Consider the following 10,125-nt stretch of genomic DNA (forward strand, 5'->3'; position numbering starts at 1 on the left):
ATAATCTTGTACAACAGTAAAATGAGGACCACACCAGACACGTTATCTAAGCTACGGAGAGTACCACACACACGGATAATCTTGTACAACCGTAGTTATGAGGACCACACTAGACACGTTACCTAAGCTACGGAGAGTACCACACACAGATAATCTACAAGATCTAATACAACCGTAGTTATGAGGACCGCACCAGACGCAATCTAAAACTATGAAAAGAGTCACGAGGACCGCACCAGACACGTTATCTAAGCTATGGAGAGTACCACACACGGATAATCTTGTACAACCGTAGTTACGAGGACCGCATCAGACGTTACCTAAGCTACGGAGAGTACCACACACACGGATAATCTTGTACAACCGTATTTATGAGGACCGCACCAGACACGTCATCTAAGCTACTGTGAGTACCACACACGGATAATCTTGTACAACTGTAGTTATGAGGACCGCAACTGACAGGTTATCCTAAGCTATGGAGGGTACCACACACACAGATACACTTTTACAACCGTAGTTATGAGGACCGCACCAAATGCATTATCTCAGCTACGGAGATTACCACGCACAAGGATAATCTCGTACAACCGTAGTTACGAGGACCACACCAGACACGTTATCTAAGCTACGGAGAGTACCACGCACAAGGATAATCTTGCACAGTCGTAGTTACGAGGACCGCACCACATACGTTATCTAAGCTACGGAGAGTACCACACACGGATAATCTTGTACAACCGTAGTTACGAGGACCGCACCACACACGTTATCTAAGCTACGGAGAGTACCACACACACGGATAATCTTGTACAACCGTAGTTATGAGGACCGCACCACACGTTTTCTAAGCTACGGAGAGTACCACACACAGATAATCTTGTACGACCGTAGTTACGAGGACCACACCAGACACGTTATCTAAGCTACGGAGAGTACCACACACGGATAATCTTGTACAACCGTAGTTGTGAGGACCGCAACAGACACGTTATCTAAGCTACGAAGAGTACCACACACGGATAATCTTGTACAACCGTAGTTACGAGGACCGCACCACACACGTTATCTAAGCTACGGAGAGTACCACACACACGGATAATCTTGTACAACCGTAGTTATGGGGACCACATAATAAGGGGGTCGTTTCTGAAAAGGACCGGTAATTACCGGACCCGTTAGGTTACCGGGGGATTTTTCGGGATACTTTTTCGGGTGCTGAAATGCGTTTCTTAACGCTGGTTGTTTACCGGCTCCCGATAAGGTAATTATTTATAATTTTCAAAGTTTATGAATAGATTGGCTGAATAATGAATGAGTTTTAATGAGAAATCCTAGATTTCTCGATGTTTTTAGACAGCTGAGACACCAAACATCACGTTAAGCGTAGGCACTTTTTTTTAAAAAAGACTAAAAAACAAGTAATTAAGTCTCATGTTGTAGCAAAACTTACAATAACTTCGCAAAGTTGTTTACAATCTTTTAGGCGCACGGTGACAGCTACATGTCAAATCGAGGTGAAACCCGATTGGCCGATAAGTGATCGCATAAAATGATGTTAGCCGTGATTGGTCCTCTTCTTACCGGGTTCTGTAAAAGCATTGGAAGGGTTTCTATTCCTCTCTGATGAAAATTTCCTACAACTCGACACGACTTGAAAATGGCGAGATTTGATAGCAAAAAAGCAACAAATTGATTATCTAAACTTAGCAAACTGAAGATGAGTAATTGATCTATGAATTCAGCTATGAATATTAGGAAAAAACATCGATTTTTTGGTACCATTTTTCGCATAAGATGCGATTCCCGGTACATTTACGGGAGCTCTTGTGCTCCTGTCAGTTAGCAGGATTTTGTTTTCGGTCCGAAGATAACAGGAATTGGAGAGCTTATCGGGGCGGGCTTACTAGGTGATTTTCTGAGTTTACCACACACGGATAATTTTGTACAACTGTAGTTATGAGGACCGCAACTGACACGTTATCCTAAGCTACGGAGAGTACCACACACGGATAATCTTGTACAACCGTAGTTACGAGGACCGCACCAGACACGTTATCTAAGCTACGGAGATTACCACACACACGGTTAATCTTGTACAACCGTATTTATGAGGACCGCAGACACGTAATCTTAGCTATCGAGAGTACCACACACGGATAATCTTGTACAACCGTAGTTACGAGGAACGCACCACACAGGTTATCTAAGCTACGGAGAGTACCACACACACGGATAATCTGGTACAACCGTAGTTACGAGGACCACACCAGACACGTTATCTAAGCTACGGAGAGTACCATACACACGGATAATCTTGTACAACCGTTTTTATGAGGACCGCAGACACGTTGTCTAAGCTATCGAGAGTGCCACACACGGATAATCTTGTACAACTGTAGTTATGAGGACCGCACCAGACACATTATCTAAGATATGGAGAGTACCACACACGGATAATCTTGTACAACCGTAGTTACGAGGACCGCACCACACACGTTATCTAAGCTACGGAGAGTACCACACACACGGATAATCTTGTACAACCGTAGTTATGGGGACCACATAAGGGGGTCGTTTCTGAAAAGGACCGGTAATTACCGGACCAGTTAGGTTACCGGGGGAGTTTTCGGGATACTTTTTCGGGTGCGGAAATGCGTTTCTTAACGCTGGTTGTTTACCGGCTCCCGATAAGGTAATTATTTAAAATTTTCAAAGTTCATGAATAGATTGGCTGAATAATGAATGAGTTTTAATGAGAAATCCTAGATTTTGCGATGTTTTTAGACAGCTGAGACACCAGACATCACGTTAAGCGTAGGCACTTTAAAAAAAAAAAGACTAAAAAACAAGTAATAAAGTCTCATGTTGTAGCAAAACTTCCAATAACTTCGCAAAGTTGTTTACAATCTTTTAGGCGCACGGTGACAGCTACATGTCAAATCGAGGTGAAACCTGATTGGCCGATAAGTGATCGCATAAAATGATGTTAGCCGTGATTGGTCCTCTTCTTACCGGGTTCTGTAAAAGCATTGGAAGGGTTTCTATTCCTCTCTGATGAAAACTTCCTACAATTCGACACGACTTGAAAATGGCGAGATTTGATAGCAAAAAAGCAACAAATTGATTATCAAAACTTAGCAAACTGAAGATGAGTAATTGATCTATGAATTCAGCTATGAATATTAGGAAAAAACATCGATTTTTTGGTACCATTTTTCGCATAAGATGCGATTCCCGGTACATTTACGGGAGCTCTTGTGCTCCTGTCAGCAGGATTTTGTTTTCGGTCCGAAGATAACAGGAATTGGAGAGCTTATCGGGGCGGGCTTACTAGGTGATTTTTTGAGTTTACCACACACGGATAATTTTGTACAACTGTAGTTATGAGGACCGCAACTGACACGTTATCCTAAGCTACGGAGAGTACCACACACGGATAATCTTGTACAACCGTAGTTACGAGGACCGCACCAGACACGTTATCTAAGCTACGGAGATTACCACACACACGGTTAATCTTGTACAACCGTATTTATGAGGACCGCAGACACGTAATCTTAGCTATCGAGAGTACCACACACGGATAATCTTGTACAACCGTAGTTACGAGGAACGCACCACACAGGTTATCTAAGCTACGGAGAGTACCACACACACGGATAATCTGGTACAACCGTAGTTACGAGGACCACACCAGACACGTTATCTAAGCTACGGAGAGTACCATACACACGGATAATCTTGTACAACCGTTTTTATGAGGACCGCAGACACGTTGTCTAAGCTATCGAGAGTGCCACACACGGATAATCTTGTACAACTGTAGTTATGAGGACCGCACCAGACACATTATCTAAGATATGGAGAGTACCACACACACGGATAATCTTGTACAACCGTAGTTACGAGGACCGCACCACACACGTTATCTAAGCTACGGAGAGTACCACACACACGGATAATCTTGTACAACCGTAGTTATGGGGACCACATAATAAGGGGGTCGTTTCTGAAAAGGACCGGTAATTACCGGACCCGTTAGGTTACCGGGGGATTTTTCGGGATACTTTTTCGGGTGCTGAAATGCGTTTCTTAACGCTGGTTGTTTACCGGCTCCCGATAAGGTAATTATTTATAATTTTCAAAGTTTATGAATAGATTGGCTGAATAATGAATGAGTTTTAATGAGAAATCCTAGATTTCTCGATGTTTTTAGACAGCTGAGACACCAAACATCACGTTAAGCGTAGGCACTTTTTTTAAAAAAAGACTAAAAAACAAGTAATTAAGTCTCATGTTGTAGCAAAACTTCCAATAACTTCGCAAAGTTGTTTACAATCTTTTAGGCGCACGGTGACAGCTACATGTCAAATCGAGGTGAAACCTGACCTGAGCTTATCGGGGCGGGCTTACTAGGTGATTTTCTGAGTTTACCACACACGGATAATTTTGTACAACTGTAGTTATGAGGACCGCAACTGACACGTTATCCTAAGCTACGGAGAGTACCACACACGGATAATCTTGTACAACCGTAGTTACGAGGACCGCACCAGACACGTTATCTAAGCTACGTAGAGTAACACGCACACGGATAATCTTGTACAACCGTAGGTCCGCACCAAATGCGTTATCTAAGCTACGGGGATTACCACACACACAAATACAAATGCAAATACTTTTGCGAAAACATATATGATGCACTCTTATACACGGTGTAATCTATGCAAACGGAGTTATTTTTAACAATCCCTACTGTGAATGGGGATGGTCTATTTTGCTGTCAATAAGGGCTAACGCCCTAAACAACACTTTCCTCTTCGATAAGTCTTTTGTTTCTTTTTCGTGTTTATGTTTACTCAATAGAGATAAATAAATTGCTCGAGCTACCTGTGATGATTCCCTTCACATGTCTTCCGTTTTCCTTTGGGTAGTGTGTAGGTAGCAATGCAATTTTTTTAGTGTAGGTAGCAATGCAAAATCGAGTTATTATTTTGTGATTGCCGCCTCAGAATTTTTACGAGCTTAAAGAAGGCTAATCACGCCACCATTTTATACTCCTACTTAATGCCGAATCACACAAAACATCCGTTTCCATCAGCTAGTTCAAGCGAGTAACCAAAATATTTTCGATCAAATATCGTCAATAACGTATCAGACTTCATTCGAGGATTGTTATGTTGAAGTTTTTTTTGCAAATAAACCACTGTATTAAACAATAACAAAGGAGTGGTTGATCGATATTATTTAAAAGCGTTGTTTAGACTTCTTTGCTAAAACAGAAAACGATAGTACCCTAAGATTCAATCCCCGTTTTGTGCGGCCAAGAAAATGACCATCAATTTTCAAAGTTCTGTAGAAAACCTAAATCTCAATCAAATTCAATTTCCTTTTCATAATTTGAAAGCTTATCAATGTTTCTTTCTGCTAGTGAAAGGTGGTTATACGGACTTTAATTTAAAGTTTCGGAAACACCCAGTCACTATTAGGCTGTAAAAACATTGATCCTCGATTTCTACGTTTTATATTTTTTCATAATTTCTGAGATACCTCTTTATTATATAATCTGAAGATTAGTTGGCAGGTCTTTTAAATTTTCGTTAAAGTAAATAAGCATTAATAAAAGAATCGATAAATACATCGTTGAGATACAGAAGGAATAATGCACGCTCATTCGACGGGACTCCTGTGGTATATATCATTTGTAGTGTTACCTTGGCAACAATTTATCTGAAGACAGTTTGAGTTGGAGAACTGTTTTCGAGACGAGCCGTGGTTGCACGATCCTTCATCATCGAAAATCATCCACCATCCGAAGTTAAACATCCATTTTTACCTTCTAAATACGTTGTATAAAGATTTTGGAGCATATCCGGAAGGTAAGTTTAAATGATAATCGTGATTTGTTTTATTAACTAATCCTCAACCTTGTATTCTCGCCCTCGCTCGAGCCGAACAAAATTTATTCATTTCTTCAGTGAGTGCGTAGCTCCGTAAAGACAAGCATAAAATAAAGTGGCTCTATATATAACATAACCTACTCATCAACCTTTCTTGAAACAAAACGAAAAATAAGCAATGTTTGGATAGGTTTTGAAGCGATAATTTTTTTATAGCCGCTACGCAGGCTATAAATTTTTGAAGTTTGTTGTTTGTACATGCGCGCAATACTGAGTACTTAATGACACCTTTTAAAATAAGCGCGAAAAATCCAAATTAAAATTTGAACCGTTTTTTTTAATTGCCTTTCAAATCTAAACGGGCTTTCATTTCACATTTCTGACGATTTTAGGTATTATTTTTAATATCTATGCTTTGTTTACTGCATCTTCATTTTGTCTTAGTTAAACTAATTGACAGTCATATGGCACATTTGTTTTCTTCAGCCCAAACATGACTATGTGAACACCTAGTTCATTAGTTCCTGTTAACACCTCGGGGGTCATCTTTAGCAAATCTGGCAACCAATATGAATATTGTGGTATTTTTGTCCATTTTGGCCTAAAAGTTTACCTTTTCACTTTTGCAATATTACTTCCGGTTGGATACACTAAGCAGCTAAGCTCTAAGCAGTGGGGAGAATGCCAGTTTGGGAAGGAGGGGAAAAATGGATTAACATTGGCCATCAAAACATTCGACTCCAGGCCACTCTGGCATTTTATTCGCAGTAAACCAATAGTTCAAAATGGCAGCTTGGTAGCAGAACGTTGTACACTTTCGGTTTTGCCAGTTTACCAAACAGTTTTCAAAGCTTCAAAGTATTGCAAGGATTAGATAGAATATTATGTAAGCTCGGGGTGAATCACATGCAAGATTTCCTCTGTGTAGCTATCATGATTTGGTCGATTTAATCAATAACCGTGCATTATTGCAAACCTCTGAAATCAAGTCAGAGGAACTGTTTGACAAAAAAATGTGTGTATTTATCTATGATAACTCTACAAATTCAAGAGAAAACAACAAGACTTATCTGCTGACACTCATCAATGAACAGCAGGAACAGCTTACTGCTTCTTTGTTAAAATTTAATGTCATCTCTAATAAGTCTTTAATTGTCATGGGATTATGAAATGGTTAAATGGTTTCCTGTTCACACTGTTTCCTTTTAAGGAGATACAGGTACAGTTTTATTAAAAAAGAAGCCATAACTGCACAGATTTCCTTCTGAATTGGGGCGAATTCTCACTAGAAATTGCCATTTCTCGGCATCTTTCCGTCTTAGCCGTTCACCATTACACTGATAGTTGGTGCACAGCTTGCGATTTCTGCTGAACATCTTGTTCATGACTTTTTGGCATTTTCACAAGGACAATGAACCATTATATTACTTCCTTTCTTCCTGAACTGGCATACCACACTGCTAAGGAGCCCATGTCTCATAACCCACAATGCTTAATGGGTTATCAAATAGATAAGCTAATATTAAAACAGTTCAAGTTAAGAAAGCTGTTAGTGTTTTTATGACTGTATATAATGTTAATATGAATAAACATTTACATGGCTTTTAAACAAATTGACCACAATATTTTTATTCTATGCCAGAATATTTGTTAAAGAGGATAATGAAATTTGTTTGATATAGGGTGTTACAGAACCTTTAAGGTACTCATACCTATTTTCAGACGGTACCTATTATTGGACAGTTGCACAAAAAAATCATAAAAATCTCACTTCACAGGAAAACAAGCTGAAAACTGACTCATCAGGTTAAAGAACTGACATTTAGAGAACAATGTTTTCCAAAGCTTTTTACAAGACTTGGTGTTTATTGCAGCTGTTTTTGATTGTTTGGTTTGATTGACTACGCACCATTATCAAACAAAGAAAGGGATTTTGGATTTTTGGAGGTCGCACAACAACGAATTTGGCTATAATTCCCAAAACAAGAAATAATCTTTACTCATGCACCTCATGGCGAGTTTTAAAACCTTCCATTTTGTTGTTGATGTCTCAGGATGCAATTTGGCCTCTCTTTCTGTATTCCTGATTTGTTTGGACAGTACCTTACCCTTGCAACCTACTGTATTATCAGACAGTCTAACATTTGCTGAATTATTCAACATAAATTTGAGCCGTCACACATTTACAAACATGACTTTTAAAAACTAAATTCGTCAACAATTATTGGCTGTGGTATTTTAGTTACAGTTAAAATACTTGCATTTTTTTTGTATTACTCTCACAAAGAAGTCTGATATTAGGTAAGAGCTTTTGATAATATGGTCAGTAAAATACTTCTATCTTGCGACCGTTTTCTATTAAATTTCCTGGCCATCAATTTTTGTGGTCTATAATGGGTATAGTACCTACTTCTCTCAAATAAGAAATGAGAAATGTTCTCCATAGCATTATCATTGAAGCAAATCAGCAACAATTTCTATTGAAATCCAGCCCTAAACCAGAAGTTATAAGTCATCCCAATCCAATTTTAGGGCACATCAAGCTCTGCTCATACTTAAAACAGCATAAATGTGGATTTTTGTCCAATCCAAAACATCCAAATATTTTATACAAGTTATGCAAACACTCATATTTATTTCAAAGTTGAACCCTCCATTTGTTTATAGAGTGCACATTTTTTTCTATTTTTATAGAGAACAAAGTGACTTTAAGCTGGCCTTCCAAATGTAAAAGTTTCTCCTTTATGTTTACTTTTAGCCTCTTGTTCTTCAAACTTGTGACAAGCTCATTGTTTTGGTCTTACGTCTCATGTATGCAGGGCTTCTGGAATTACGCGCTTGTGTGGAAGCGCGTAATTTGGCTTTTTCCGCGTAATCCGCGTTATCCACAAATTTCCACGTAATCCCACATAATTTGGATAAATTTTGAAAGACAAAACATTTAATTGCACAGCTGATGGGTTCTTACCTCTATTTCTCGTAAAAAAAAGAGAGATATTCTTCGTAAGAGTGCGATGTTTCAAACGGAATTTCGTAAACAAATAAAATGACTAGGTGCTCTTTGCTAAACTGCGAAGGCCTAGGACTAATAATAAAATACCTTTTTTTATAGGCTGGTAGCTAGGAGCCAATGAAAACTTGCCTATTTTCACACAAAAAAAATCACCTTTTCAAGTTATTTCGTGCTTTCCTTCGGTACAAAATGTAGTTTGGGCGTAACAGTTGATATTCCGTGTAATTTAGCGCATAATTTAGTAAAGAATCCCGCGTAATTTTGAGGGTTTTTTTTTTGCGTAATTCCAGAAGCTCTGTGTATGGAGAATGACGATTTCCATGATGTTTGCATTCTTTTTGTTCATGATTGTTGTGCATCACATCCAAAGACAAAAATTGACATTTGTTTCTAATTCTACTTTAAATTGCTTCTCATACCATTCACTGCAAAAGTCGTACTGTAGCTTTCCCCAAAAAAATGACATCCAGTTTTTTTTATTCATTGAATAAATAGAAATATTGCAGAGATAACATAAAAATCAACCTTTCTTTTTGAAAAAAAATATGATATAAGTAGGATAGATATTCTCAATTTTTATTTTTTACATAAAAGATGCATGTATCTAAAAGATGAATTTTAATGATTCTTTACATTTATGTGAAGCTTTTTTCCTAAATTAAACTTAAATATGTCAACGTTGTGGACATTAAGTAATGTCCACAATAATGGGTCCTCATGCGGAAACAAGTGAGAAATCTGGAATTTTTTTCACTCCAAGGCACAAGCCCCTTTTTCAGTGAGCCCTGTGAAATGGGCGTGAACCCAAATTCTCAATATTTTATCATTTTCATAAGGCTCAATGGTTTGGAAGGCTCAATGTAATTTGAAAAAATCTTGATATTGCATATCTCATGTGGAATTGCCCAGTCTACCTGCAATAGTTGTATCACCTGTCTGTTGTTTTGCATGTTCTTTTTTACTGTATATAACCTCTACAAAAAGGCGCTTAATCAATAACTGTTACTTTTATTATTTTTTTTTCCTTTTCAGGTTAAATAATCACTTCTACTGCCCTGCCTGGTGTGTGGTGGATAAGAGGCTCAACTCAGTTTGATTAGCATTGGTCACCTGTACAGCAGATATGGGGTTCAACTACAGTGATTATAAGGATTAGCCCAGTTTGAATAGCATTGGTCTTATGTACAGTGAATATATGGATTAGCCCAG

At 38.4% G+C, this 10,125-nt stretch overlaps 1 long non-coding RNA gene across 1 annotated transcript; it reads left to right on the plus strand.

Moving 5' to 3' along the window:
- The first annotated feature begins 5,737 nt into the window (after positions 1-5,737).
- Positions 5,738-10,125, plus strand: LOC125573659. Its single transcript, XR_007314158.1, has 2 exons — positions 5,738-5,882; positions 9,949-10,125. It is a non-coding gene; the product is annotated as an uncharacterized LOC125573659 (long non-coding RNA).

This window comes from Nematostella vectensis, chromosome 1 (genome assembly GCF_932526225.1).
Source record: "Nematostella vectensis chromosome 1, jaNemVect1.1, whole genome shotgun sequence".
Taxonomy (NCBI): domain Eukaryota; kingdom Metazoa; phylum Cnidaria; class Anthozoa; order Actiniaria; family Edwardsiidae; genus Nematostella; species Nematostella vectensis.